Below are 27,019 nucleotides of genomic sequence, written 5' to 3'. Positions count from 1 at the left end.
TGGGGTGGGGGGCTTGCTAGAGTTAAGGAAGAACCAACCACAGCGGGGAGGGGGGCTCGCCGGAGAGGTAGCCCACTATCTATCTTAGGTTTCAGGGTGGGGGCGGTGGTCGCCGGTGGTGGTGGGGCGGTGGCGTGGGGATCGCCGGAGAAAAATCTCGGCACGGGGGTCCTAGAGGGATGGCCGGGGCGGCGGCAGACCGGCGATGGGGAGTGGTTTCGGGGCGGGTGGGGCGGCGGGGGGCGGCTGTTTGGCCGGTGGTGGCTAGCAGCTCAGGGTAGCCTCACCTGATGCTGCTACACGACCAGCTGCCTCGGCTCTCACACGAGCTGCTGCTACTGCTTTTCTGCTACTAGTGCGTTCAGTTTCGATAGTAAAATTCAGTTTCGACAGCAAAATTCAGTTTTGACAGTTAAGTTCAGTTTCAACAGTTAAATTCAGTTTTGACAGTTAAATTCAGTTTCGACAGTTAAGTTCAGAGATGAGCGGCTGATGTATTTTACATCTAGCATTTTGTGGTTATGTATTTTACGTCATCTACTGGAGATGCTATTAGAATTCCACTCAGGTTAACGTTGTCTCTCTTGTCCTGCTTCAGCCTCGGCGTCGTACAACTCACCGGAGCTGCTCCAACGACGAAACCCTCCATCACAGCGGAGCAGTACCCCGGGCTCCATCTCTAGATGCCTAAGATCTTCTTCCCCTCCTCCGACAGCCAAGTCAGCCGGAGCATCCTCACCGACCAACCCAATCACGCTGAGATCGACATGGCTTCGCCACAGAGGTTGTACACTTGTTACATCTCTTTTTTACTCTACATGTTATATATATTGTCACCATGCTTGTGGTTTGACTTAATCTCACCATGCTTCTTTGCATCCTGCTATCTTCCAATTCTTGTGAATTAAACACCCAAATTGGCAGAAATCCTTTGTTTTTGAATACTCTGTTTTGCACGTGCATTCCTATCCTATTCCTGTCTATTTCCTATCCCTGCATTGTTAGAATCCTCAAATTCAAACAAGCCCTTACACAATTACTTCTGTTACAGATATGTGTCAAAGAAAACCTTGTGTGGTTTGTCCTACTCTTGCTGCGCTGTGTTCCACCCCAGCTCAGCTACTCCAACGACAGAAGGGTTCACCATAGCAGGGATCTGCTCTCCAGACTGTCTTTCGCCGCCTCAGATCTTCTTCCCCGCCGTCGGCAGCAAAGACAATTGCATTACCATCATCAACTAAGCAGATGACCTTGAGGACTACACGGGTCCGCAAGAGAGGCCGCACTCTTCCGTGTCTGCTTACGTTATGCATCGCTTAATATGATGACATGCTACTTTATCGTCGTGTTCACCTATTAGACTCCGAGTCAGGTCCAAACTAATGCTGAAACTTGAGTTTTTAAATGGTTGTGGGGTACATATTGGGGAAGCAATCAGTAGTATCTGTCTACTATCTGCTTAATCTCGGGTGTCTACTATGAGTTTCATGTTGGGTGCAAACAAACATTAAAGGAGCCGTTATCTGTATTTGTATCTAAAGCTATTATCTGCCTGCTATCATTAGTTTTGGGTCGATCCACATTTTGCTACCATCACTCTGGATTTGTGCATGCACTCCTTACATAATCTCACTATGTTTTATTCCTATGCATGTCAGTTATTGTACACAATGGAACTGAACATGTAGAGAAAAAGAGACGAGCCTTGAGTGGCAATAAAATTTCATGCAGACGTCGCTCCATGGTGGGCGCAAAGGCAACCCCCCTCCACCCATTTCGGATCGTAATCAAGAGGAAGATAACTGTTCCGAGGGGGATTCAGAAGGAGAAGACCACTCCTATTTACCCCTTGAGGTCTTCGCTCTAACTTTGCATGCTGATGTTGGTAATAGCATGCATATGGTGCCTTGCATTGCTTACTGTATACATCAAATATGTCATTTGCTTAGTTTAGACATGCTTTGTGTCAATGCCATCTGTTTAGTTTCTTTATCGTATATGTGAATCATGCAATGCCTTCTTGTTTAGCCAGGCATCATATATGTGAATTTTGCAATGCCACCCTCGTTAGCCAGTCATCGTATATGTGAATTATATCATGCCATCATTTTTTATTTCGTGTTAAATTTGTCAACAATTTTAGTACATTCAATTACTCTTCCTGTGCATCAGCCATTCGGCACGGTCATGGAAAAATCTGAAGTGGAAACAAGGTCTTCAGAGCAGACAATGCTATCTAATGAAGCGCATGTGTTGCTGGTTACGGATAGCTCCTCAGAGGAGGATTTAGAGACAGATGACCAGTCCTATTCCCCCCACCCCCCCGAGGTGCATGCTCTAACTTGGCAGGGTTATGTTGCTCATATCATGCATATGGTATCTTGCATTTCTATGTCATTTGCTTAGTTTAGATATGCTTTGTGTGAATGCCACCTGTTTAGTGTCTAATTACCATATATTTGAATTATGCGATGCCATCTTGTTGCAAGAAATTATATATGTGAATTATGCAATGCTATCTTGTTGCAAGGCATTATATATGTGAATTATGCAATGCCATGTTGTTTAGACAAGTGTCATATATGTGAATTATATCATGCCGTCCTTTTTTTGTATTTCTCGTTGCATTTGTCGACAATGTTTGTATATTCGACTGCTCTTCCTATGCATCAGCCATTTGAATTGGTGATGGAGAAATCTGGAGTGAAAACAAGGTCTTCAGAGAAGACAATGCTACTTGCTGAAGCAGATATCTTGCTGGTTACAGATAGCTCTCCAGAGGAGGATTCAGAGGCAGATGACTAGTCCTATTATCCCCCTGAGGTGTATGCTCAAACTTGGCAGGGGTTATATTACTCATATCATGCATATGTTGTATTGCAATGCTTAGTTTTTACATCATATATACAATATTGAATGCCATCTCCTTAGTTGACACATCATATATGCGATTGCCCTCTGCTCACTTGCTTAGTATATAAATCATATATTTGAATTATATCATGCCAAGATGTTTACATAGACAGCATGTATCTGAATTATGGCATGCCAACCCATTTTCTAAAGACATAATCTAGTTATATCATCTCATCCTGTTTACATAGTCATCATATTTTGAATTATGTCATTCTATCCGTGAATTATATCATGCCATTATGTTTCCATCGACGGCATGTTTGTGATTTATGGCATGCTAACCCCTTTAATAGACACATCACATAGTTATATCATGTCATCCTGTTTACATAGTCATCATATTTTGAAGTATGTCATTTTATCCTGTTTAGTTAGCCATCATACATGTGAAATTGTGTCCTGCTATTCTGTTTGGTTAGACAACAGAAATGGGAATTATTTCTTGCCCTGTTTTCTTCCCTACTATCCATTGCACCTGTCTATCTTACAATGTATGTACATTCAATTACTTTTCTTGTTTATCAGCCATTTCAATTGGAGGGGGTGATGGCAGTATCTGTGGGAGTAAAAACACGGTCTTCAGAAAAGATCGTGCTACCTGTCGATGTAGATAGAACCACGGTTGTACTTGCCCAAGAACCAGCCCCACCACACATAACCCATACCCACGCAGATTGTACCCCTACCCAGTTGGACAGAGAACCAGCTACACCCCTTCTAACCCCAACCCCAGCAGATAGTACCCCAGTTCCAGTTGACACAACACCGTCTCCACCACAGAGCACCGGAACACGAGCAGATAGTAAGGCAACTACAGTGCCCAAAGCACGAGGACCACCACTTCGAACCCCAAGTCAACGCTTAAAGCAGAAGAAGAATTGTTCTCACGTCAGGTTCCGTAGCTATGGTTCATACTACTTTGCTCTTGCATCACTGTATTTACTCATACCAACTAATTTCAAATTTGAAGGATGCAATTGAAACTCCAATGGTGCAACAAGTATGTTTCAAACCTGTTTCTTTAATGTGTTTGCTGTTGTAACTTGCTCTATGTTGATTTCAGTTTCAATTGAATAAACAGTTATGTTCTCATGCCATGCACATTACAAGTGTTGTTATTGCTGTGTAGTTTCCCACACTTATATTCTGTCTATGCTGCTTTGTCTTAAATAGATATGATTCGAACTGTATCTATCTTGATTTAGCAACATAAACTAGAATGATATAAACCATACAGTGACCATACTACATAGATATATGTTTGTTTCATGTTGTTATCCTGTCCACCTTGCTACTGAACTGGTTTACCAAAATGAGTTTCATATACTACATTGTAAACCTGTGATGTGTTTGTTTGTTTCTCTTTTAGAACGCGGATAAAATATTGGAGAAGAGTACCCCGTTATGCAATGGTAAAGGAAGTAATGCAGATAAGGTTCAAGATAGTGAGACATCCCTGTTGGTCTCCAAGAAAGCTGATAAAAACTATATTGAAGACACTGAGACAACCCCAAAGTCCTGTCTTGATGTACTGTTCGAGTTACTAGCTACTACTGCTGGCACCAGCTCTTCGAACTCGCTGCCTGAATCAGTTTGTCTTCTTGGGTCTCAACTTCAAGTTGAAAGACATCGATCAGATGTTATGCGACAGGAAGCCGAAGGACTGAGGAAGTCCCTGCAGAATTCAGATGCATACTTTCTGGTGCAACAGCAAGTGCTGGAGGATTTAAGCGCCAAACAAGAGAAATTTAATAAGCTTGCTAAGCATCTTGCCAGCATTATGGGTACCCAGGATATTGTTTCTTGAGCTCTTCTGAAGTGGTTTCGGTTTTGGACTTGTTTTGCTGCGACGTTTATTTGCACTGGTCGCCAACTTCGACAACCAGTGTATATGATATGCTGCTTTGTTCCCTATATTTGCACTGGTGGCGAACTTTGATGCCCAGTGGATGTAATATGTGTAATAGCCGTGATAGCCTAGCATAAGTTGCTTGCTTATTTATTTCCTTGTTGTCTTGTTTATTTGTTTGCTTGTAGTTAGTGCGGTTCTTTTTCCATGGTTTGCTAGTGGCCGCAATAACCTATTTTTTAAAACTAGGCCACAATAACCATGGGCTACGTATTTACTGTAGTTACCATGGGCCTCCTACGGGCCGTAGAAACAATGGGCCTTCTAAGGGCCGTAGTAACAATGGGCCTTCTATGGGCCGTAGCATCAATGGGCCTTCTACGTGCCGTATGATCGACAGGCCAAACATGGGCCAATAATAGACTGCATTATGGGCCGTAAACGGGCTAGATTCGGAATCGTCCATTCATGGGATGACAATAACGGTCTGTCGTTAATTGGCCGTATTTGACGACGCTATGAAAACGGCCCAGCGGATTAACGGGCCACAAACGGGCCAATTGTAACCGCGGGCTGAATTTGGCCCGCAAGCAGAAAAAGCCAATAACGGGCCGTAAGTAACCGAATGCTGGAAATGAGCCCAAGAATAAATGGGCCCTGAGAAGGCCGAAAGAGAACACGGGTTGGAAACGGCCCAATGGATTAATGGGTCGTTGATGGGTATAAAGGGGTACACTGTTCATTGCAGGCCAGATTCACCACGGGCCGGTAATGGGCCAAGAGTTACAAATGGCCTCGTATGGGCCGAAAGACATCATGGGCCGAAAGTTACAACGGGTTGGAATCATATTGGACGGCCCAGATGTAGCTACTGGGCTTAATTCCGATAGGCCGTAATGGGCTATATACGAACAGACCGTTAACAAGCTTTCCGTGGGCCGGCCCGTTACCTTTTGACCAAGTAAAACGGGCCGGCCTTTTCACCGGAATGGGCCTCTGTTGGGCCGTGCCACGTGTCGACGTATCATAGGCGCCTCCTGTCCAATGAATGGATGACATCTGTCCCAACAGTGAGCCAACACGTGTTTCCTCCGGCCAATGAGAATTTTACACGTGGAAAACCCTCATTGGTCCGGGCTGTTAGCGGGTTATCGGATCCAAAACCGGACCCGATAGCTTAACGGCGACCCATTATGGTGGATGCCACATGTTGGTCACCCTTGACAAAAGCACTTCCATGACGCGCGATTTATCGTCATGGAAGTGGACACTTCCGTGATGATACTTTTGGTAATGTCATGGAACACTTCTAGGACATCACATGTATGACTATCTCGATTCTATCATAAAATCGTCATGGATGTACGTGCATGACAGAAAACGTGACCTACTATGACAAACACGTATCATCACGGAAGTTTCTTTTTTTTGTAGTGCATCGTCTTGGTCCGTAAAGGAGGTGTCAGTGCGGCGAACCAGGCAATCGGACTATGTGGCTTTATCACTCTCACTTAGCCATAGGAGTTTGACAATGGGACTGTAAGATAGCCCCTGGTGCGTGTGTGGCTATCCGAACTTGGATACCTTATGCGCATGACTGGAAGAAAGCCAGCCCTTCGTGTAACACGGAAGAAATCGCTAGAGATTTAGTAAGTCGCCCAATTGCTGACCAGCTCTCGCCGCTTCATGACAGTCAGTTTTCGGCTTTCTCTACTGAGGTGCTTGACCGGATGAACTAGAAGCACAATCACAGTAGTTCTCCCTTTACTATCTTAGCCGAACAAGCGGAACGTAAGGTAGCAAACACAGGAGCCGGGCAACCCAACTATTGACCAAAGACAAGATTCGAAGCTGATGCATATAATGCAGTATTCGGGACGCCGAAGTCTACTATGAGAGTGTTCAGACTTTATGTTTTTGAAAATATATATTGCTGAATAGAGCCCCTGGTGATTTAAGTCGTGCCGAGGTGTACATGCCAATCTGACGTAAAGGGGGAAGACAGATTAAGAAATAAGCCAATATCGAACAAGGTTGGGCGAAACTGTTTCCATTATAGTCTGATTGGTACGTCAAAACGTATTTTTACAGAAGATGCCATAAGCATCAAGGCTATTTTACATGCCGAGAACAAGGGAAAGCTGTATACATGTCCTAAAAAGGAAAAGATGATCGTCAAGATCCTTTGGACATTCTGCCGCACGTCTGCGCCGCCTTTCGCCTTGGCGTATGATCCTTTGACAGGATCAACGATCGAGTATACATAAGGGGCCTGTGAAAGGGCCCTTGGTACCATCGGAAAGTGATATGGGTTGTAAAGAACTTGAAAAATAAAAATAGAGAGAAAAAAGGGAAGAATATGAGGGTTCGGATAGGGTTGAGCCGTATCGTGGACTTTATTTTTAGTATGCCTCCGTCCTTGCCCATGGTATGTTTAGTGTGTAGTTATGTACGCGCGGTACGTACGCCGCTATCAGGTTGGGGCTTCGATGCAGGCTGAATTGCTAATCTAGCTCTGGACAGCAGCACCACCGCGTTGGGGGTGAGATGGTGCGGCTGGAGTTGATAGAATTCGAGCCAGGAGCGGACGAAGGCGCTCACTAGCAGGCCGAAGCCGCGCAAGAAGTGCGAGCGGAAGACCACCCGCTCGCCCTCCTGCAGCCTCGGCCTAATCTCCTTCGCCGGCGTGAGGCAGACCTCCACTTTGTCCGCGCCGGGCAGCCGCCGCTTGTCGCGGAGGAAGTCGATGTGGTCGTCATGGACGTTGGAGCCGTCCCAATCCCCGCCAAGCTGCTCTACGTGGGGAGGCATAGCGAGAGCTAGCACGGCGGCGGAGGAGCGTGCGGTGGAAGAGCGCGGCAGCGAGGCGCTGTCGCGAGAAGGAGCGAAGGAAGAAGATGGTGGAAGTAGGAGGAGCATGCGAGGGCCTGCCGCCCTCCACCTCCCCCTACTTATAGCATCACGAGGCCGAAGAGGCCGGACGTTGGGGGGGACGTGGGATTAACTGGGCCCACTCCCCCCACGTCTCGTGATTATTGCTCGTAAATGCGAGCCGAAACGGCCGCACGAAACGTGCGGGCGGTTTCGGGATACAAAGGATCCGCGCCTGGGCCGGGGCGCGGACGTGGCGGGCCCCCTCCCTGCGGCGACGTCCCGTCGCGCGTGTGGGCTGGCAGGCTTTCCGGCCACGTGGCTCGCCGACGGCCCGTGGCCGGCCCGCGGCCCGGTGCACGTGCCAGCGGGTTCCCGCCTTCCGACTCCAGAAGATTTCGATTCAGGCGGCGCGCCTGACCAAGGCCGGCTCCCAGCTGCCGGCTTGTCACGATAGGAAGCTGATCGAGCTTCTCAAAACCCCACTCCACCTCGGAGCCCTATCAGCTTCGGGGACTACTGTCGGAGTAAATGGCCACGGGTAGCCTAACTGACTGCCCCTGGTTCTTCTGAAAAAATTATCAGGCCTTCGGGCCTCCAAGCACTCCGAGCATTGGGCCGCCTTCCCGGGCCGGCTACCACTAAAGCCGACTCCCGGAAGGCGACCCAGCCTCACCAACTCCTCCCCAGGACGACTACGGGGTAGCCGACTCACAGAAGCCGGCTGAGAAGGATGCCGACTCCTAGGAGCCGGCCAAGACCACAACCCCTCCAAACCGCTCCCACATAACCGCGACGTGACGGGGTGTGGCCACAGTGCGGCCCACTACCCCCGAAGCCCGAGGCGGGCGTGGCTACAGGAGGCCGTATGGGACGGACGTCTCCCGTGCGGCTCAGCACTGTGGCCATGCTAGCCTCGACGTCATCCACGACCCACTCCTGTACGACCCACGAACTGCGGGCCCCTTCAGCTAGAGAGAGGCGTGAAGGCGGCCCGGCCTTTCCCAGTCGGCCAGGAGCGTAGCCGGCCTCCAGAAGCCGGCTACTCCCTTCCTCGAAACAGGAGCCCCATTAAGGAGACAAGACGAGGTAAGGCTACATTGATAGCCCCCGAGGCGGCCCACTGTAGCCACGCTTACGTCGACAAAGCCCTCGTCATCACAGGCGAGGCTACAATAAGCAGCCGCCGACAAGACCCTAGGCGGTGGGGCCGGCCTGTTGACCAAGTAGCCGGCAGCCGGCGGGACCCACCAGCCGGCGGAGAAGCCGGCGAGCGTAGACACTGACGACTGGGACCAGTTCCCAGTCGGATTACCATTGTACCCCCGGGGAGGCCTATATAAACCCCCCGGAGCACCCATGCAAAGGGTTCGCACCCAAGCATAGTTGGCCTCTGAGCATAGAGTTGCCCTCTAAGCATAGCACGCACACCATAGATAGGGAGAAGCAAGAGCTAGCCTTGTTCTTCTTCTCCTTTGATCTCCACAGCTCTAGGAGCAATTGTAGCTACCTTTTATCGATCTAGTGATCATGCGGAGACCCCGCAGAGCAGGACTAGGGGTGTTATCTCCTCGGAGAGCCCCGAACCTGGGTAAGATTCGCCGGCGTGCATGTCTTCGCCTCATCCCGTTTCCAGGCACCGGCGACGTTTTATTGGCTCCCACAATGATAAGCCATCCCTTGGCATATGTCGCACCAACCACCCGACATTTGGCGCCCACCGTGGGGCCAGGTGCACCGTCGTCCGGAGACCTGTTCTGGACGGGAACCCTCTTCCTCCCCCGCGAGCGCAGCCAGCCTGCTGCGCCCGATGCCGTTTGCCTCGATGCACTGCAAGGCGTCGACGACGCCTGCGCGGCAAGCCGCCTCGCCGATCTGCTCGGCGAGACTCGCATCTCCGACGAGTCTGCGTCCGACGCAGGCACCGACTACCCCGAGAGCCGCCTCATCAGCCTCCTCGACCAACTTCACGTCTTCAGCGAGCCCGCTGCGGACATGGAGTCTGTCGGCTCCACCGACCCGATGCTCATCGACTCCGACACCGCGTCGCTCGACGCCTACCGCTCCGACGTGGTGGTCTTCGACGACCCCCTCCCTCGAGCTGACAGCGGCAGCAGCGCTGTCAGAGAAGTGCTGGTCATCAGCCACGTCTCCAACTCGGGCGAGAACGCCCGCGACGCTCAGCAAGCGGCGATGCATGACCTCTCCGTCCCCATCCCGGCCGATGTCGACGCCGAGACCCTGGAAGCGCGCCGCCTAGCCCTCATCGCGGAGGGCAAGAAGATAGCCTCGATGAGACGCCTCACCGAGGCCCATCAGCGCGAAGTCGACCGCGCCGCCTTCGGCACGCCGCCGCCTAGCGGCCCGAGCCGAGCCGGCTTCGTCCAGAAGCGCGGCGCAGCCGTTGCCAGCATGCTGGGCGCAGATCGCCCCGTCTACGCCACCCCGCTCGAGAATCTGCGAGCCGCTCAGGCGGCTGCAGAGGAGCTCAATGGGCTGGGAGCCGACGAGCTCCCCTACATGACAAGATGGATCCAGCAGCTGATCGACGCGGCTGCAGAACGGCACGAAGCCGACGCCCGTGCTGATAGTCATCCCCCGCGCAGGGAGCACGCCGCAACGTCCCGCTCGCCGACTGCGAGCGGCGCGCGCCAGAAGAAAGACAAGGAGCCGGCCGCCAGCCGCAGCCGGACTCGCATCACCATCGAGCGCGACGCGGATGGCCGCCCTCGAGCTGTAGAGCACCAAGGAAATCTGCCTCCTCCCCCGCCTCGGAGAGAAAGACGCCTCACTCCGCCGCCTGTCACACATCCGACTCTTGGTGACCGACTCGGCCGCCGAGAAGGAGTCGGCGAGAACGACGCCCGCCATAGGATCGACCGCCTGGCTCGATCCTTGGCATTAGAAGAAGAAGACGATGTCGGCCCGCCATGCTTTGGCCCCCGCATCCGCGACGAGCCCTTCCCTAAAGGGTTCTCGCTCCCCAGAGACACGCCCAAGTATAACGGCTCGGTGAAGCCGGAAGACTGGCTCATCGACTACTCCACGGCCGTCAGCATCGCCAACGGCAATCGGCGCGTCGCCATGAAGTACGTCCCCCTAATGCTGCAGGGCACGGCGCGCACATGGCTCAATAGCCTCAAGCCCTACAGCATCAACAGTTGGCTGGACTTCACGGAAGTCTTTGTCCGCAACTTCACCAGCACCTACAAGCGGCCTCCCAAGCCCCGCCAGCTCTCCCTCTGCGTCCAAGGGCCCAACGAGTCGACCCGCGACTACCTCACGCGATGGGCCGAGCTCCGCAACTCCTGCGAGGGAGTGCACGAGGTCCAGGCCATCGAGTACTTCACCGCCGGGTGCCGAGAGGGCACCCTCCTCAAGCACCGCCTCCTCTGCGACGAGCCGGCTACCCTCGATGAGTTGCTGGTCATCGCCAACAAGTACGCCACTGCCGACTCCTCTATGAAGACCGAGCTCCGAGTGGATGCCTCGGGGAAAGTAGTTGCTCCGGCTCCCAAGACGCCGGCTGGCGACCCTAACCGGCGCCCCTACCAGAACGACCACAAGCGCAAGGGCCCCATGCCGACTTCCTCCAGTCGGCAGGTGGCCATAGTTGAAGATGAGCAGCCCGAAGAGCGGCCCGCTCCCAAGAAGAAGGGTGGCCGGCCGCCCTGGCAGCCGCCTTTCTCCTACGAACAAGCACTCGATGCCCCCTGCAAGTTCCACAGCGGCGCGAAGCCGTCCAACCATACAACCCGGAAATGCCACTGGCTCACCCGCATCACCAAGGGCGAAGGAATGTTGCCGCCTCCGCCTCCAGCCCCCCAGCAGCCGGCGGCTCGGCCGGCGGTCGGCGCCATCCAAAACGAGTTCCCCGAAGAGCACGCCGGCTACGTCGTCTTCACAAGTCAAGCCGACGACAAGCGCAGCCGACGCCGGCAGCACCAAGAAGTGAACGCAGTCGCCTCTAGCACCGCCGAGTTCATGCACTGGTCGGAAAAGCCAATCAGCTGGAGCCAAGCCGACCACCCAGACGTGATGCCTTCGCCCGGCTCCTATGCTATGGTCTTGGACGTCACCCTTGCGACGGAGAGGCGAGCTGCCAGATTTTCCCGCGTCCTGATAGACGGCGGAAGCAGTATCAACATACTGTACCGCGATACCATGGACAAGCTGAACATCAAAGCGAAGCAGCTCATGCCAAGCCGCACCGTCTTCCATGGTATCGTACCCGGCCTATCTTGCTCTCCAATCGGCAAGATCAAAATGGATGTTCTCTTCGGAGACAAAGATCATTTCCGCCAGGTAGCAGTATGGTTCGAGGTGGTGGATTTGGAGAGCCCCTATCATGCACTGCTTGGCCGACCTGCTTTGGCCAAGTTCATGGTTGTGCCCCACTACGCCTACCTGGAGATGAAGATGCCGAGCTCGAAGGGGATCATCACGGTAGCCGGCGACTACAAGAAGTCCATCGAGTGTGCCATGGCCAGTAGCCGGCTGGCCGAGTCCCTCGTGGTGGCAGAAGAGAAGAAGATGTTGGAACGGGTTGTGGCCATGGCCGGCAAGCAGCCGGCCTTGTCCCCCAACCCCAAGGATTGTGATGCGCAGGGCTCCTTCCAGCCTGCAAAAGAGACGAAGAAGATACCTCTAGACCCGGAGCACCTGGAGAGATTCGCCGTGATTGGGGCGAACTTGGACAGTAAATAGGAAGGCGAGCTTGTCGACTTCCTCCGTGAGAATCGAGACATCTTTGCATGGTCCCCAAAAGACATGCCGGGTGTCCCGAAGGATTTCGCCGAGCACAAGCTACATGTCCGAGCTGATGCAAAGCCGGTCAAGCAACCCCTCCGCCGACTATCAGAAGAGAAGCGAAGAATCGTGGGAGAAGAGATAGCCCGGCTCCTTGCAGCCGGCTTCATCATGGAAGTGTTCTTTCCAGAATGGCTTGCCAACCCAGTTCTAGTTCTGAAGAAGAATAACAAGTGGCGCATGTGTATAGACTACACGAGTTTGAACAAGGCCTGCCCAAAGGATCCGTTTGCTCTGCCACGGATTGATCAAGTGATAGACTCCACAGCCGAATGTGAGCTGTTAAGTTTTTTGGATGCATACTCAGGGTATCATCAGATCAAGTTGGACCCGGCTGACTGCCTGAAGACTGCCTTCATCACACCCTTTGGAGCTTTCTGCTACCTGACAATGACATTCGGCTTGAGAAATGCCGGTGCCACTTTTCAGCGTTGCATGCAGAAATGTCTCTTGAAACAACTCGGCAGAAATGCCCACGTCTATGTAGACGACATTGTGGTGAAGACAGAGAAGCGCGGTACCTTGCTGGAAGACCTGCAAGAAACATTTGCCAACTTGCGCCGATTCCAAATCAAGCTCAATCCCGAGAAGTGCGTGTTCGGAGTGCCAGCCGGCCAGCTGCTAGGCTTCCTGGTCTCCGAACGCGGCATTGAGTGCAACCCCGTCAAGATCAAGGCCATCGAGAGGATGGAGATTCCCACCAAGCTGCGAGATGTGCAGAAGTTCACTGGCTGCTTAGCCTCCCTGAATCGTTTTATCAGCCGACTAGGAGAGAAGGCCCTCCCCCTGTACCGACTCATGAAGAAGTCCACTCACTTTGAGTGGAATGATCAAGCCGACCAAGCCTTCCATGAGTTGAAGAAAATATTGACCACTCCGCCTGTCCTGGCTGCGCCGACTGAGAAGGAGCCCATGCTCCTCTACATCGCCGCGACTAGCCGAGTCGTCAGCACTGTTGTTGTGGTCCAGCGCCCGGAGGAAGGCCGAGCCTAGCTGGTCCAGAGGCCGGTCTACTATCTCAGCGAAGTACTGTCCAGCTCAAAGCAAAACTACCCGCACTACCAGAAGATGTGCTATGGGGTGTACTTCGCTGCCAAGAAATTGAAGCCCTACTTCCAAGAGCACCCCATCACGGTCGTGTGCACTGCCCCGCTCGCCGAGATCATAGGCAGCCGGGATGCATCCGGCCGGGTGGCCAAATGGGCCATTGCCTTGGCGCCCTACACGATCTTCTATCAACCCCGCACCGCCATCAAGTCGCAAGCATTGGCCGACTTCCTCGTCGACTGGGCCGAGACCCAGTACTTACCGCCGGCTCCCGACTCTACTCATTGGCGGACGCACTTTGACGGGTCCAAGATGCGCACCGGCTTGGGAGCCGGCATCGTCCTCACCTCTTCCAAAGGCGACAAGCTCAAGTACACGCTGCAGATCCACTTCGCCGCCTCCAACAACGTCGCCGAGTACGAGGCGCTCGTACATGGGCTCCGGCTAGCCAAAGAACTCGGCATACGCCGGATCCTGTGCTACGGTGACTCAGACTTGGTGGTCCAGCAATCATCCAGCGACTGGGACGCCAAGGACGCGAACATGGCGAGCTACCGTTTCCTCGTCCAGCAGATAAGCGGATACTTCGAAGGGTGCGAGTTCCTTCACGTGCCAAGGGCCGACAACGACCAAGCAGATGCCCTAGCACGGATCGGCTCCACCCGACAAGCCATACCGACTGGCGTCTCCCTCCAGCGCCTCCTCAAGCCGTCTCCAGAGTCGGATTCCATCTTCGTACCGCCTGTGCTAGAAACAGCCGGATCCAACCCGAGAAATCCCGCAGGCGGCACGGGGACTTCGACGACTGGCCCGGGGACTGCTGTAGTCGCACCCGGCCCGGGGACTTCAGAACCCGGCCCGGGGACTGCAGCAGTCAGCCCGGGGACTACAACGACACAAGAAGCGGTGGCCGACTCCAATTCAACACCCAACCCACCCACCCGAGTCATGGTGGCCACATTAACAGAAGAAGAAGTCACAGCTCCCTCATGGGCCCAGCCCATCCTCAAGTTCCTAGTCAGCAGATAGCTGCCGGCTGATGAGATCTCAGCAAGACTAGTGCAACGACGAGCCGCAGCATACACAATAATCAACAGAGAGCTTGTGAAGCGCATCGTCACTGGAGTCTTCCAGCGTTGTGTCGAGCCAGAAAAAGGAGTAGCAATCCTCAAAGACATCCACCAAGGCGAATGCGGCCATCACGCAGCCTCAAGATCCCTCGTGGCCAAAGCTTTCCTCCACGGTTTCTTCTGGCCGACTGCCTTGGAGGATGCTAAAGCAATAGTCAAGAGCTGCAGAGGATGCCAAGTTTTTAGTTCCAAGCAACACCTGCCGGCTTCTGCACTCAAGACCATTCCCCTCACCTGGCCTTTTGCCGTCTGGGGACTGGACATGGCGGGCCCCTTCAAGACAGCCCGCGGCGGCCCGACACATCTACTCGTTGCTGTGGACAAGTTCACAAAGTGGATCGAAGTCAAGCCGATTAAGAAGCTGAACGGGCCGACTGCCGTGACATTCATCACCGACATCACTACTCGGTACGGCGTGCCGCACAGCATCATCACCGACAACGGCATGAACTTCGCCAAAGGCGCACTGGCACGTTTCTACGCGACACAGGGCATCCGACTGGACTTAGCATCCGTTGCCCACCCGCAGTCAAACGGCCAGGTCGAGCGAGCAAATGGACTCATCCTCTCCGGCATCAAGCCCCGACTGGTTGTACCACTGGAGCGATCGGCCGGCTGCTGGCTCGAAGAGCTGCCGGCTGTCCTCTGGAGTCTGCGCACCACACCCAACAAGTCAACCGGCTTCACTCCATTCTTCCTCGTGTACGGTGCCGAGGCTGTCATCCCCACAGACATCGAGTTCGACTCGCCTCGGATCACCATGTACACGGAGGAGGAAGCCAAAGAAGCAAGAGAAGACGGCGTCGACCTACTGGAAGAAGGCCGGCTGTTAGCCCTCAGCCGGTCTGCCATCTACCAGCAAGGGCTGCGCCGCTACTACAACCGCAAGGTCAAGCCAAGATCCTTCCAAGAGGGCGACCTTGTGCTCCGGCTGATCCAGCGAACAGCCGGCCAGCACAAGCTCTCGACCCCTTGGGAAGGCCCCTTCGTCGTCAGCAAGGCACTCGGCAACGACTCCTACTACTTGATCGATGCGCAAAAGCCAAGAGCACGCAAGAGAGACGACTCCAGCAAGGAGTCAGAGCGACCATGGAACGCAAACCTCCTAAGACGATTTTACAGCTGAAAAGCAGTATGTATCACGCTCCCCTTTTGTATTAAGTACAAACCAACAGCCCCCCAAACAGTACTCGGGGACTGCCTTTTATTTTATCTATGAATGACGAGTGTCATGTCCATGAATGTATTATTACATTTCGAATTTTTGTCCGGCACCGGGTTCGACTAGTCGGCCCGGGGACTGGCCGCCTTGAGCTATATCGCAAGTTTTTCCTAAAGTCAGAAAAGTAGTGCGCCGGCTCCCAAGTCCTCTCTTGTTGAAAGTCACAGCTCAAAGAACTGACTGTCCGACTAGCAAGAGAGAAGACAGAAAGGACGCTTGCACGAAAAATGGTTAAGGAACAACTAACCTATATAGCAAAGAGACGGCCTCCAAAATATGCCTGCCGGCTGTCAAAACAGCCGGCTGGCCGGCTTCCTAAAAAACTCAGCTTTAGTCCAGCAGAGCTAAAGTACTTCCCCCTCCCCAATCGACCAGGCACTCCCCGGCTACAGATTGCAGAGCAAACTGTTTGACTGGGGAGGCGGCAACCAAGGGAGGGCGGCAAAGGAAAAAGCAGAAGGACAAAAAGCAAAAAGTACAAGGAAAGGCCGATTGCATAACTTATATACATAAAGCCCCCAACAGGCGGCAACAGACTTAAGTTTGAATACACCCAGTGGGTGGAATTGTGCAGACTTAACCAAACATCGTTCAAAAGTAACAAGACAGGAAAACAAAAGAAAGAAGACTAGGGCGCGACATGAAGGCCGAGCTGGTCGGTGAAGGCGACATCGCCGGCTGAAGGAGTGGCCGCCTCGCTGGTCCCGGCTTGACCACCTCCTGCGGCAGGAGACGCACTCGCGCGCGACATAGTACTGGAGGCGCGGTCAGGCTGGCCGGCCACTCCACCAGCCGGCTCGGCGTCTTCACCCTCCTCCTCCTCCTCTTTGCCCTCATCGCTGGAGTCGATCTCCTCCGCCGAGTCCTCGCCGTACGCCGGGTCCAGCCCGAACCAATCTTCCGGCTGGGCGACTCCATTGTCGTCCACCTCGGGGGCGAAGACGTTGGTGTCGGTGTAGTCGGCGATCACCGAAGCCCGCCGAATGATGGCCGGCCGCGCCGGCTCCAGCTCCGTGTTGGCTTGCTGCCGCCAGGTAGCCAGCTGGTCCAGGTTCAGGCCGGGATACCAGCCCTTGACGAACTCCAGCGCCCGTCTGGCGCCGGAGCGAGCCGCCGAGGCCTTCCAAGCCTCGAAGCGGCCGACGGCCACCTCCAGCCAGTCGGCGGTCCGACTGGGGGTGCGAGCGACCGCTTGGCCGGGCCAGAGGGCGGCCAAGACCTGCGCCCCGGCACGCTGAAGCCGGCGGAGCAGCCGGTGAGCCGGCTGGATACGAGCCTGGATCGCCAGGTGCTGTTCCTCCAGCGAGCGGCCGGCGGTTGGCGAAATCTCGAAGCCGGCCTGCCTCTTCGCTTCGCGACGGGCCTCGATGGCCTGGTTGGTGGCAGTCGAATAGCCAGGGAAATACTCTGCGCGAAGAAGAAAGGAAGAGAAGAACACCAAAATCAGAAAACAAGCCAAAGTGGCAGATGGCAAGAAAGGACGAAGAGACAGACGGCTTACCGTCAACCAGATCCTCAATCTGGCCATAGCCGGAGACCAGAGTCTGCCTGGCCTCTGCCCAGCCGGCTGCCTCCGTCTCGAACTCAGCTTGGAGAGTGGCCTCGTGGTCCTGCGCCGCCTTCAGTGCCGCCTGGTGGCTTTCCTCCTGGTCAGCTAGCTTCTTGACCAGGCGGTCGCGCTCCTGCACCAAGGCGGCGAGCTCGACGTCCTTGGCACGAAGAGCAGTCTGGGACTCCCCCAGCTGCGCCCTCAGACTAGCGTTGGCCGCTGCAGAGACGACAGAAGAGGAAGAACAATAAGAAATCATCAAGGAAGATCCGAGCCGACTGCTCAGCAGTCGGCCCGAATCTCGGGGACTACACCCAGTGGGTGCGCTGGCGCGCCCCCACATGAGATAAAGATCAAGTCACATAGCTCGGCTCTCAGTAAGGTCGGCGGTCTTCTGAGTCAGCTCCCGAGCCTGGGAGTTGAAGGCGGTCGCTCGGAGGTTGTGGTAGTCCTGCAAGACAGACAGAAGACCGAAGTAAGAACAAAAAACAGCAAAGACAAATCCTCCAAGAAGTTCCGAGCCGCCTGCTCAGCAGCCGACTTGGAACTCAGGGACTACACCCAGTGGGTGCGCTGACGCGCCCCCACGGAAGAAATCAAGATCAGGAAGAGAAATCAAGATCAAGAAAAACGCAAAGTCAAGAAGAATCAAGACGAGAGTACTAACCCGGATGGCTGCCCGCGTCGCGAGGAATTCGTCGGTGAACTGCCTCAGCGCCGCGGCTTGGCTTTGGAGCCGGGTCCGGACGTCTTGTGCGGCGACGTTCACCACGGCTGTCCCTCCGCCTGGCGTCCACCCCGAGGTAGCACTGGCCGCCTCCGCGTCTCTGGCCGACGAGCTGGAGCCCACGGCCGGCTGTGGCTCCGACGCGGCCTTCTGCGGCTCCGACGCGGCCTTCCCTGTACGCCGGCTTGGCGGAACCCGGACCACCACCTCAGCCCCGGTGGCCGGCTCGCCCTCCGCCGACTGTGCGGGCGCAGCCTCAGGCTGGCCGCCTTGGGCCGCCCTAGTCGGAGGGGTCGGCTCTGGCGCCTTCTCCAAGATGATGACGTCGTCGCCGCTTCCTCCCAGCCCCGGCTGGGAACCGCTGGCTCCCCCTGGCGAGGGCTCCACGTCCCCAGGTGCCATGACGCGCAGGGGGGTGACCATCAAGGCCTCCCCCGCCGCCGCCGCGGCCTCAGCCTCTGCCTGGGCCTTGGCTGCGGCCTCGGCGAGCGCCTTCGCCGCCTCTTCCTCCCGAGCCGCCTGGGCGGCGGCTGCCTTCCGTGCCTCCGCCTCCCGTGCCTCCTGCTCCTCCCGCACCTCCCGCGCGTTCCTCTCCGTCGCCTCCTGGAGGGCGGCGCGGGGGTCCACGCGGCGGGTGGCGCTCCCAGAGCCCCCTGGTGACTCGACGACGGAGCCAGCAGCCGCCCGCTCAAGCGTCAGCGGAGCTCTGATCATTGAAGAAGAAGTCAAAGGTTCTAGAACCACCAAAGAAAAGAAAGAAAGAAGATACGTAGAGAAAGAGAACTTACGCCGACACGGTTTGCGGCTGCTTCACCGCTTTCCGGAAGCGAGCCGCCTTCGCGGCCGCCTCTTCCCGCCTGGTGGCGGCCGCCCTGCCCCTGGGCTTCTTCGTTCGGCTGCCAAACAAGCCCTGACCGGCGCGACGCTTCTGGCCTCTACCCCGAGCAGGCTGCGCGCCGGAGGAGCCCGCGCCGCGTCCGGATGCCGGCTGGCGGCGCGGGACGGCTTCGGCTTCATCCTCGTCCGGCCAGTCGTCGAAGGTAGCAGTGAACCCGGAGCCGCCTGCTTCATCGCCGGCTGGGCCACCGCCCGGCTCGACGACATCGTCCAAATGGACCGCCCCCAGGTCGGGGTCCTCCAGGTCGTGTTCGGTCCGGTCGGGGACGAAGCGGCGCTCCACGTCGGACCCGCCGGCCGGCCGAAGCAGAGGGCTCTGTCGAAGAACAAGCCGACTAAGTCAGAGTCGGCCAAGAGACACTCGGCAACAAGGCTGAGAGAGAGAGAGAAAAAGGGATAAGGGGAGCATACCGTAGGCGGAGGATTGGCTCGGCTATACGGCTCCTTGCCGAACTGCCAATCTTCGGTAAATTGGCAGTTTGCGAGGTAATTCACCATGTAGGCGGCGTCGTGGCGCGGCATCTCCTTGGTGCACATGCGGCTCGGATCGAGCTGGCCGCTCATCTGGCAGATCAGATGAGGCCGGCTCTGGAGCGGAAGGACCTGGCGCGTGACAAACGCGGCCAGGAGGTCGGGCCCCGTCAGGCCCTCCGACTGGACCATCACCCGCAGTCGGGCGATGGCGGCGTTTCCTGCCTGCGACAGCGTCACGGCCCGGAAGGACCACTAGGGCAGCCTGCCCACCGGTGGGCCGGCTACGTAAGCCGGCAAGTTGATGTAGTCGCCCCGTGGAGCGATGTTCCGCACGTAGAAGTATGACTTCTGCCACTTCTTCACCGATTGGATTAGCGTGATGACGGGGAAGGGGTTGTCGGCGCCCGATCTCCACGACGCGATGAAGGCGCCAGTATGAGCCGGCACGCCCTTGCTGCGCGTGCCCAGCTTCGTCTGGAAGAGCTCCCCCCAGAGCTCAAGGGTGGGGAGGACGCCGAGATAGCCCTCGCACAGGGTGACGAAGGCAGACAGCAGCACCACCGCGTTGGGGGTGAGATGGTGCGGCTGGAGTTGATAGAATTCGAGCCAGGAGCGGACGAAGGCGCTCACTGGCAGGCCGAAGCCGCGCAAGAAGTGCGAGCGGAAGACCACCCGCTCGCCCTCCTGCGGCCTCGGCCTAATCTCCTTCGCCGGCGCGAGGCAGACCTCCACTTTGTCCGCGCCGGGCAGCCGCCGCGTGTCGCGGATGAAGTCGATGTGGTCGTCATGGACGTTGGAGCCGTCCCAATCCCCGCCAAGCTGCTCTACGTGGGGAGGCATAGCGAGAGCTAGCACGGCGGCAGAGGAGCGTGTGGTGGAAGAGCGCGGCGGCGAGGCGCTGTCGCGAGAACGAGCGAAGGAAGAAGACGGTGGAAGTAGGAGGAGCGTGCGAGGGCCTGCCGCCCTCCACCTCCTCCTACTTATAGCATCACGAGGCCGAAGAGGCCGGACGTGGGGGGGGGGGGGACGTGGGATTAACTGGGCCCACTCCCCCCACGTCTCGTGATTATTGCGCATAAATGCGAGCCGAAACTGCCGCACGGAACGTGCGGGCGGTTTCGGGATACAAAGGATCCGCGCCTGGGCCGGGGCGCGGACGTGGCGGGCCCCCTCCCTGCGGCGACGTCCCATCGCGCGCGTGGGCTGGCAGGCTTTCCGGCCACGTGGCTCGCCGACGGCCCGTGGCCGGCCCACGGCCCGGTGCACGTGCCAGCGGGTTCCCGCCTTCCGACTCCAGAAGATTTCGATTCAGGCGGCGCGCCTGACCAAGGCCGGCTCCCAGCTGCGGCTTGTCACGATAGGAAGCTGATCGAGCTTCTCAAAACCCCACTCCACCTCGAAGCCATATCAGCTTCGGGGACTACTGTCAGAGTAAATGGCCACGGGTAGCCTAACCGACTGCCGCTGGTTCTTCTGAAAAAATTATCAGGCCTTCGGGCCTCCAAGCACTCCGAGCATTGGGCCGCCTTCCCGGGCCGGCTACCACTAAAGCCGACTCCCGGAAGGCGACCCAGCCTCACCAACTCCTCCCCAGGACGACTACGGGGTAGCCGACTCACAAAAGCTGGCTGAGAAGGATGCCGACTCCTAGGAGCCGGCCAAGACCACAAGCCCTCCAAACCGCTCCCACCTAACCGCGACGTGACGGGGTGTGGCCACAGTGCGGCCCACTACCCCCGAAGCCCGAGGCGGGCGTGGCTACAGGAGGCCGTATGGGACGGACGTCTCCCGTGCGGCTCAGCACTGTGGCCATGCTAGCCTCGACGTCATCCACGACCCACTCCTGTACGACCCACGGACTGCGGGCCCCTTCAGCTAGAGAGAGGCGTGAAGGCGGCCCGGCCTTTCCCAGTCGGCCAGGAGCGTAGCGGGCCTCCAGAAGCCGGCTACTCCCTTCCTCGAAGTAGGAGCCCCATTAAGGAGACAAGACGAGGTAAGGCTACAGTGATAGCCCCCGAGGTGGCCCACTATAGCCACGCTTACCTCGACAAAGCCCTCGTCATCACAGGCGAGGCTACAGTAAGCAGCCGCCGACAAGACCCTAGGCGGTGGGGTCGGCCTGTCGACCAAGTAGCCGGCAGCAGGCGGGACCCAGCAGCCGGCGGAGAAGCCGGCGAGCGTAGACACTGACGACTGGGACCAGTTCCCAGTCGGATTACCATTGTACCCCCGGGGGGCAGGCCTATATAAACCCCCTGGAGCACCCATGCAAAGGGTTCACACCCAAGCATAGTTGGCCTCTGAGCATAGAGTTGCCCTCTAAGCATAGCACGCACACCATAGATAGGGAGAAGCAAGAGCTAGCCTTGTTCTTCTTCTCCTTTGATCTCCACAGCTCTAGGAGCAATTGTAGCTACCTTTTATCGATCTAGTGATCATGCGGAGACCCCGCAGAGCAGGACTAGGGGTGTTATCTCCTCGGAGAGCCCCGAACCTGGGTAAGATTCGCCGGCGTGCATGTCTTCGCCTCATCCCGTTTCCAGGCACCGGCGACGTTTTATTGGCTCCCACAATGATAAGCCATCCCTTGGCATATGTCGCACCAACCACCCGACAGTCGTGGCTGCCGTTGCCATCTCTGGCTTCGGAGGTGCCAGCGTCGCTGGTGCTATTGCTTCTACGAGCTAGCCAGCTATCTTCTCCCGCACAAAAGCGGGTCATAAGTGCGGTGAGAGCTGCCATGGACTTCGGTTTTTCTTGGCCGAGGTGTCGGGCAATCCACTCGTCACGGACACTGTGTTTAAAGTCCGCGAGGGCTTTGGCGTCCGGATAATCGACAATTTGGTTCTTTTTAATTAAGAACCTGGTCCAGAGCTTCCGGGCTGACTCTCCGGGTTGCTAGACTATGTGACTAAGGTCATCGGCGTCTAGAGGCCAAACATAGGTACCTTGGAAGTTGTCTCTAAAGGCATCTTCCAAATCTTCCCAGCTACCAATAAAGTTTTCTGGGAGGCTATTTAACCAGCGTCGTGCTGGTCCCTTCAGTTTTAGGGGGAGGTACTTGATGGCATGGAGATTGTCACCGCGAGCCATGTGAATGTGGAGAAGAAAATCTTCGATCCATACTACGGGATCCGTGGTGCCATCGTACGATTCAATGTTCATGCGTTTAAACCCTTCTGGGAACTGGTGCTCCATTACCTCATCGGTGAAGCATAAGGGGTGTGCGGCGCCTCTATATCGGGCGGCGTCACGGCGCAGTTCGGATGAAGTCCGTATGCGGTTTTTGGCCCGAGTGAGGTTGTGCCTGTCACGCCAGGCCTGATGGCCATCTTCTCGCGTTGGGCCACACCCCCTTGATCCATAGATATGGCTTGGCCTTCTCTATTGTCCAGGTCCTGCCATAAGTCGTAGGTGTATCCTAGCGCCGCTGTCTCTCTGCCGCTATGGTGGAGTGGTGCGGGCCGGTGTTCGGCCTGAGTGGCCGCTCTGTCCCGTCCACGTGGTGGCCGGTCTGGTTCATCAGCGCGGTCATGTCTTGATGGTATTGGCTCGAGGGCCTCGTCATCAAATTGTGGTAGTAGCCGACGCTTCAGATAACTCTTTGCTGGGCGCTGAAGGCCATACTCTTCGGCGGCTAGGACCTGGGTCCATCTGTCGTTGAGTGTATCCTGTTCGGCTTGGATCTGTTGCTGCTTCTTTTTGAGGCTTCTCGCTGTTGCGATTAACTAGCGCTTGAAGCGCTCTTGCTCGAGGGGTTCCTCTGGCATGATGAAGTCTTCGTCGCCGAGGCTCACATCATCCTCGGAGGGTGCTAGATAGTTACTATCCTCCGAGTCCTTGTTCCCGACCGGATCGTCAGGGTTAACTTGCCCATCCTCCCAATCATCCTGTTCGGACATTGGCTCAACAGGGGCTTCGGGGTCTTCGGCGTTCTCCAGAGTGTTATTATCTCCGGTGCCGGTATTGCTGTATTTTTCGCGACGTGATTTTGAGCGGCACCGCTGACGTCGACGCTTTGGGGGCGCCTCGGCAAGCTTGCCCTTAACTGGATCCTTCCAGCCATCGTCTTCATCCTCTTTGGGTGTGTCCACCATAGACACGTCATATGTGGAGGTGGCCGTCCAACGTCCGGTGATCGGCGGGTCTTGGCCTTGTTGGTCTCCGACATCGTCATCCATGCCGTCGATGTCTTCAGAGGCGTAATCCAGCATGTCGGTTAAATCTTCAACAGTGGCTATGAAGTGGGTGGTGGGTGGGACGTAAAATTCCCCGCTCTCAGCCCCTAGTCCGGGCTGGGCATAGTTCGGAAGTGATTCCTCTAAGATGGCGAGGGATTGCATTAAGTCCAGAGCCTCATTTAAGAGCGAGGTTTGGACGGGAAGCGAGAGCCGCAGGGCTGGCCGGGGCGAAGGCCTCCTGGCCATGCTTGATTGGCACGGACTTCGAGAGTTCGAATCTGGAGTCCGGGGGTGAGTCAATCCTTTCAATGCTAGGGAGAACCCGGTTTGATTCCGAGCTTGCCGTGGACATAGTCGCCTCCGGATCCTCGATGACGCAGTTTGCAGCGGAGAGTCCGGTGGGCTCCAAACTCCCATCCTTGGACCTGATGGTTTGCTCCGGATCTAAGGCCAGGGCGGTGATCGGGGCCGCGAACCCTTCGAAGATCAAGTCTCCTTGGATATCGGCGACATAGTTTAGATTTCTGAAACTGATCTGATGACCAGGGGCGAGTTGTCGATCTGTTCAAGGCGGCCAACCAAGTTGGCACGCAGCGCGAAGCCGCCGACCACAAAAATTTATCCGGGGAGAAAAGTCTCCCCCGAAACGTCATCATTGTAGATGATCGAACGAGCCATCGAGCCTTCTGTTGACGGCACAGTGGAACTCTCAATGAAAGCACCAATGTCGGTGTCAAAAACCGGCCGATCTCGGGTAGGGGGTCCCAAACTATGCGTCTGAGGATCAAAGGTAACAGGAGACACGGGACATGATGTTTACCCAGGTTCGGGCCCTCTTAATGGAGGTAATACCCTACTTCCTACTTGATTGACTTTGATGAGTATAGGGGTTACAAGAGTTGATCTACCTCGAGATCGTAATGGCTAAACCCTAGATGTCTAGCCTATATGATTTGTGATAGCCTCTATGGACTAAACCCTCCGATTTATATAAACACCGGAGGGGCCTAGGGTTGTACAGAGTCGGTTTATAGAGTAAGGAAACTACACATTCGGATGCCAGGCTTGCCATCCACGCAAAGGAGAGTCCCAGACGAACACGGGGGAAGGCCTTCTATCTTGTATCTTCACGACCCATCAGTCCGACCTATGTCCAATAGGCCGGATGCCCGAGGACACCATAATCCATGACTCCCTCAATGACCGAGACACATCTCCGATCAATAACCAGTAGCGGAACCTGGATGCTCATATTGGTTCCTACATATTCTACGAAGATATTTATCGGTCAAAACCGCAATAACAACATACGTTATTCCCTTTGTCATCAGTATGTTACTTGCGTGAGATTCGATCGTCGGTATCCTCATACCTAGTTCAATCTCGTTACCGGCAAGTCTCTTTAGTCGTTCCGTAATGCATTATCCCGCAACTAACTCATTAGTCACATTGCTTGCAAGGCTTATTGTGATGTGCATTACCGAGGGGGCCCAGAGATACCTCTCCGATACTCGGAGTGACAAATCCTAATCTCGATCTATGCCAACCCAACAAACACCTTCGGAGACAACTATAGAGCATCTTTATAATCACCCAGTTACGTTGTGACGTCTGATAGCACACAAGGTGTTCCTCCGGTATTCGGGAGTTGGATAATCTCATAGTCTGAGGAATATGTATAAGTCATGAAGAAAGCAATAGCAATAAAACTTAACGATCATTATGCTAAGCTAACGGATGCACTACAAAAAAAGACACATCCGTGACATTTTGGGTCGAATGAAATTTTTTTCTGTCATACTTATGACACTTCTATGACGATAATTGTGACAAAACCCGGTATCATCATAGATGTGGTGGGCTCCTACTTCTATGACAGAAAATGGGCTTTTCGTCCTGGGCGGGCCGGAGACGCAGCTGCATGAAATTCTTTGGGTCATCCATGACAGAAAAATCATGGTAGAAGCGAGGGCGAGGAAAATATCGGGGTGTTCCCGGTTACGGTGGGTGGTCGGGGCCAAGCGATGCACGTTTCTCTCGTACATGCACGCGCGTGGGTGCGAGGCGTTGGGCTCTAACTGAACCCGAGCGATTGCACTGCAGGCTACGTGTTACTGAACCCGAGCGATCGATCGATGGCTGTTAACTGAACCCGATCGAGCGATTCCTTCGCTACTGCTGCTAACTGAAGCTGATCGATGCTGCCTCTGGATGAACAGTGAGCGTTGCTGGGGGGGTTTGGATGAACAGTTCCCGGTGGGGGTGGATGAACAGGACCCCGTGGTGTTGCCTCTGGATGAACAGGACCCCGATCGATCGAGCCGGTTGGGGCTGGATGACCAGGACCCCGTGGAGGGCTGGATGAATAGGACCACCCCGTGGAGGGCTGGATGAACAGTAGACGGTGGAGGGCTGGATGAACAGTAGCCCGTGGAGGGGTGGTTGAAGAGGAGCCCGTGGAGAGGGCTGGTTGAACAGTAGCCGATGGAGTAGCGTCCGGTGGGTCCCCGCTGTCAGGTGGAGGAATCATTATTTTGTGCGTAATAAGGAGGCACTTCCTTGCTGCGGCCGTGGACCCAGCTGTCAGCCTCTCCACGTACAGTACTCTCCGATGGAAGTCGGTCGTTGACCACATTGACCACGCCGCGCCGAGAGCACCACGGCGGTGGACGATGGCGAGGCCTCGGAAGGGGACGATGCGGAGCCGGGGAAGACGCGGCAGTGGATACCCACGCGGAGAGGAGTACGAGGGTTCACTGGTTCGGCTATGGTGTGAGGCTGCCGTCGCCGCAGAATAATAGGGGGTGTGGGTGAGTGGAGGGATGGCCTGGCCAGCGGTGGGAGTAGTAGGGGGCGGTGAGGCCTCCGCGGCAGCACAGCCGTCCACGGGAGCCAGGAGCAGGCGGGACGACCGGCGCTGCTTTGGGCGGATGGAGCAAGAAGACCAGAGGTTGAAGAACCACGATGGCCGTTGGATGGACATTGTACGGTCACTGCAGCTAGCATCGTTTATATTGACTAAGTTGACAAAGCCCTTGGTACGCGTCAACTTAGTAGGCCCACAGGTTAGCTTCCGAAACGGTGCGCCCCAGACGTTAGGGGGAGGAATCATTTTTTGGGCGGGTGAAGCTAGAATATCCGAGATTGAAGAAGAAGCACGGCATCCGTTGGATGGACATCCAACGGCCACTGCTGCTAGAACCGTGTGTTGACTATAAGTTGACAAAGCCTTGCATACACGTCAACTCTCTTTTCTTTGAGGGGACGCGTCAACTTAGTAAGGCCACAAGTGTGTGGCAGAGAACTTATAGCCCATTTGAGATTTGTAAGAATGTGCAGCCAATTTT

The sequence above is a fragment of the Triticum aestivum genome, chromosome 7D (genome assembly GCF_018294505.1).
Source record: "Triticum aestivum cultivar Chinese Spring chromosome 7D, IWGSC CS RefSeq v2.1, whole genome shotgun sequence".
Taxonomy (NCBI): Eukaryota; Viridiplantae; Streptophyta; class Magnoliopsida; order Poales; family Poaceae; genus Triticum; species Triticum aestivum.
Note: the sequence above shows the minus strand (reverse complement) of the source record.